The sequence below is a fragment of the Lampris incognitus genome, chromosome 5 (assembly GCF_029633865.1).
Source record: "Lampris incognitus isolate fLamInc1 chromosome 5, fLamInc1.hap2, whole genome shotgun sequence".
Taxonomy (NCBI): domain Eukaryota; kingdom Metazoa; phylum Chordata; class Actinopteri; order Lampriformes; family Lampridae; genus Lampris; species Lampris incognitus.
This window is the reverse complement of record NC_079215.1, coordinates 63,085,729-63,090,454: the sequence shown is the minus strand read 5'-3', so window position 1 is coordinate 63,090,454 and position 4,726 is coordinate 63,085,729. Positions and strand designations below refer to the sequence as shown.

General features: G+C 53.6%; 1 pseudogene; it reads left to right on the top strand.

Annotated features, from left to right (window-relative positions):
• The first annotated feature begins 389 nt into the window (after positions 1-389).
• On the top strand, positions 390-4,196 carry LOC130113071 (myosin-9-like; annotated as a pseudogene).
• The last annotated feature ends 530 nt before the right edge of the window (positions 4,197-4,726 follow it).

The following is a 4,726-nucleotide window of genomic DNA, read 5'->3' as shown; positions in this document are numbered from 1 at the left end:
GAGCTCTACAACGAAGCGGCGGTCGTCTGAGAAGGAGTTTGTTTCACAGCGACGCTGACATCGTCTGAGCCGCCACTTCTTTTATTATATTTAGGGGCTTCTTCTATTCTTATCATTTTGCTACCTCCCTGTTTTTACTACCTCACTTATTTATGCTAAATGTTGTTTGTTCTTGTTTTTAGCTTGTTTTTTTTAAAAAAAAATTAATCATTTACCTTGTCTAGTGTTGCTGGTCTGAGAGTTACCAAATAAAATGTCGTTGTTTGCACACAATGGCAGTAAAGTATCTTATCTTATCTTTCTTATTATTCTTTTTTTTCAGATCCCCACAGTTGTTGTTTATCATCTCCATAAAATCGTCCTGCATCTGAAAAGCAGCCACAGCAACCATGTCGTTCCTGTACGTGGACCGCAACCTGGTCAACAACCCCTTGGCACAGGCTCAGCTAAAAAAGGCTCTGTATGATGAGGCCAAGGTCCATGAACTGCAGGTGCTCGAGATGAAACAGAAACACAGCCAGGCCTTTGACGAGCTCAATGAGCAGCTTAAGCAAGCTAAGAGGAACAAGGTGTCTGTAGACAAGGCCAAGGAGGCTCTGGAGTCTGAGAGGAATGAGCTTGCCATAAAGTTGCAGATACTGATGCAGAGTAAAGGAGAATCTGAGCATCACAGGAAGAAGGCTGAAGCCCAGGTCCAGGAACTGCTTGCCAAACAAGCAGAGACTGAGCATCAGCGCCAGGAGCTGGCTGAAAAGTTGACCAAGCTGGAAAATGTCAATAGTGTGCTGAGTGATGTGGAGGGCAAGTTGATCAAGGCAAGAACATACTGCTCTGCTGTTGAGTCCCAGCTACAGGATGTCCAGGAACTGCTGCAGAAGGAGACACGCAAGAAGCTGTCTCTCAACACACGTATGCATCAGCTGGAGGATGAACAGAGCAGCCTGAGAGAGCAGCTGGAGGAGGAGGAAGAGGCCAAGAAATCTGTACAGAAACAGCTTTTCAGTGTGCAGGCTCAGCTTGCTGACATGAAAAAGAAAGTGGAGGCAGAAGCTGGCTGTCTGAAGAATGCTGAGGAAGGAAAGGAGAAGCTTCACAGGGAGCTGAAGGCAGCGCACCAGCGATGGGAGGAGAAGTGTGCTGCCTTTGAGAAGATGCACAAGACCAAGATGCATCTCCAGCAGGAGCTGGATGACCTGCACGTGGGCCAGGACCATCTCAGACAGATCATCTCCAACTCGGAGAAGAAGCAGAAGACGTTTGACCAGACGCTGACAGAAGAGAAGAACATCTCTGCACATTATGCACAGGAGCGTGACCGTGCTGAGGTTAAGGCAAGGGAGAAGGTGACTCATGCCCTGACTTTGACCCGTAAGCTGGAATCTTTTATCGACATGAAGAATGAATTGGACAGCAGCAATAAACTGCTGCGTGCTGAAATGAAGGAGCTGGAGAAGTCCAAGCGTGGAATGAGGCAGCAGCTGGATGAGATGAGGACCCGGCTGGAGGAAGTAGAGAATGAGTTGCAGGCCACAGAGGATGCCAAGCTGCGCCTGGAGGTCAAGATGCAGGCAATGAAGGCCCAGTACAAGAGGGACCTGGCAGGACGAGATGAGATGGGTGAAAAGAAGAAAAGGGCACTGATTAAACAGGTGCGAGAGATGGAGCTTGAGCTTGTGGATGAGAGGAAACAGCGTTCTGTCGCTGTGGCAGCCCGTAAGAAGCTTGAACTGTACCTGAAGGAACTGGAGGCAGCCACTGATATGGCCAAAAAGAACCGCGACGAGGCCCTTAAGCAGCTGAAGAAACTCCAGCCCCAGATGAAGGAACTTATCAGGAAGCTAGAAGACACTTGTATGTCCAGGGAAGAGATCCTTGCTCAGGCCAAGGAGACCGAGAAGAAGCTGAAGGGCATGGAGGATGACATGATCCAGCTGCAGAAGGAGTTGACAGCTGTGAAGCATGTGAAAAGACAGGCCCAGCAGGAGAGAGACGAACTACAGGGTGAGATTAACAACCAGGCCAGCAAGAATACGCAAATTGCAGCGGAGAAGAGAAGGCTTGGGGCGCACATTGCTCAGCTCGAGGAGGAGCTCAAGGAGGAGCAGAATAACACAGAACTGGTCAACGACAGGCTGAAGAGAGCCATGCTGAAGAATGACCAGATGAATGTGGCGCTTACTGCTGAGCGCAGCACCTCCCAGCGCATCGAGGGGGTTCGAGCCCAGCTGGAGCACCTGAACAAGGAGCTGAAGGGAATTGTCAAGTCCAAGTCCAGTATCTCCGCCCTGGAGACCAAAATCGCCCAGCCGGAGGATCATCTGTACATAGAGACCAGGGAGAGGCAGGACACCTCCAAGTTGGTCAGACGCATCGAGAAGAAGATGGAAGAAGTCATCGTGTAGGTGGAGGGTGAGATACGCAACACAGAGCGGTACAAAGACCAGGCAGAAAAGTTAAAAATCTCGTATAAAGCAATTGAAGAGGCAGCTGGAGGAGGCTGAGGAAGAGGCACAGAGAGCAAATGCAAACCATAAGAAACTGCAGTGGGAGCTGGAGAATGCCGCCAGACCGCCTCAATGTTTCACCTCGGGTACAGCTCTGGGCAGGGCCGTACAGCTCCATTCCAACGACAGCTCTCATAGCCATTAAAAGGGAGAAAGAAATCGACGAACAAATAAATAATAAAAAGGATACAAATAAAAAAAGAAGAGAACGTTTAAGGCGCGCATTGTTCAGCTAGACGAGGAGCTCGAGGAGGAGCAGAATAACAAAGAAGTGGTCAACAACATGCTGAACCATAGGAAACTGCAGCGGGAGCTGGAGGATGCCACAGAGTCCGCGGATGCCATGAACCGTGAAGTTAGCACCACCTTCCTCTCACCATGTGTCAGATTGTTAGCCGTGCCGGTATTGAAAGCGACGAGGAAAAACATACCAGGTGTCATGATCTGTAATCTGTGCTCTCTCATGCCATGGTTTTTGATTCAACTGCGTCCGTGTGCCTGAATGACCTTCATTGCATGGCTTCATTCACCTCTGCCTTCTCCGATTGGCTGTCCAGTTTCTGCCCTGTCCTGCACCCAATCTCCCTGATGGGCCTCCATGGGGTATATATACCCCTTGGTTGCTCTGCTCTTTGTCTGGGGTTAATGGCCTCCGTCGGGGGGGTTGTTCAGCTGGATAACCAGCAGTCTGTTTCCCGGTCTGCTTGCCCTGAACCCGCTAGCCGACAGCCTGCCTACCGGCCAATAAACCACCAGTCAAGGGGTGGTGCCGAGCCGGCTCCAGCCCTGGACCCATTCTGGGGAACCCGCACAGTGGCCAACTCCTTCTACAGGTTCCTGTTCTGCTGGCCACCTCAGCCGACCCGTCGGGTTCAGCTGCCCAGCGTCCCCGAGCCTCAGCTGCCCAGCGTCCCCAAGCCTCAGCTACCCAGCATCCCTGAGTCTCAGCTGCCCAGCGTCCCCGGGCCGCCTATGAAGCCTGCTCCAAGAGCGGCTGCCACGCCGCCTCCGAGGTCTGTCTTCTGAATGGCTTCCTTGCCGCCTTCCATGCCTGTACCCCGAGGGGCTGTCTTGTCACCTTTGAAGCCTGTCGCCCGAGCAGCTAACTCGCTACGTCTGAAGCTTGTCCCCCGAGCGGCTGCTTCACCTCCTCTGAAGCCTGTCCCCAGAGCGGCTGCCTCGCCACCTCCAAAGCCTGTCCCCCGAGCGGCTGTGTTGCCGCCTCCGAGGTCTGGTCCCCCAGCGGCGGCCATTCTGCCACCTCCGAAGTCTGTTTGCCCGACGGTCGTCCCGCCACCTCTAAAGTCTGTTTGCTTCGCGGCTGTCCCGCCGCCTCTGAACTCTTTGCCCAGCGGTTTTCCTGCTGGCTCTGAAGTCTGTTTGCCCAGCGGCCGTCCCGCTGTTTCCGAAGTCTGTTTGCCCAGCGGCCATCCAGCCACCTCTGAAGTTCATTTGCGCAGCGGCCTGCCAGCTGCCTGCGGAGTCCGTGTGCCCAGTGGCCCTCCAGCCGCCTCCGAAGACTGTTTGCCTAGCTGCCCTCCAGCCACCTCCGAAGTTCTTTTGCCCAGTGGCCATCCAGCTGCCTTCCCGAGCGGCCCTCCAGCCATGGCGGTACTGTCGACATCGCTGGTCTTCGGGTCATCCATCTGCCCACCCGCTGGAGGTGCTCTGCCTCCTGGTCCTGCATCCTGATCGCCCCCCCGATCGGTCCCAGCCCTCGGGCAATCCGCCTGAGATCCCTGGCCCCATTCGTCCTCCCACTGGGCCCCTCTGTCCATCCTCTGGGTACTCTGGGTCCTTTGGTTTTGGGACGTCTGGAATCTGCCCCTTGGGGGGGGGGGTGTTGTTATGGTCTGTTATCTGGGCTCTCCCATCCCCTGATTGGTGGGATGGTTAACCTGCGTCTGTGTGCCTAAATGACCCCTGATGGTCCGGCTTCCCTCACCTCACCCTTCTCCGATTGCCTGTCCGGTTTTTGCCCTGTCCTGCGCACCTGCACCCAATCCCCGATTGGTCTCCAAAGGGGTATATATGCCCATTGTTTGTTCTGCTCTTTGTCGGTTCGTCTCATTCACACACTGAGACACATTTAGATACAAAGGGACTTTTGTTCACCAGAGTGCCGTGTGTGTTGTCAGCTTTCCCCGTTGTCTGTTCCTGCCGTTTTATTCCTGCGTTGTGTAAGTTTTGTCTCATTCCTGCTGTGAGCTTTCCCCGCTCTC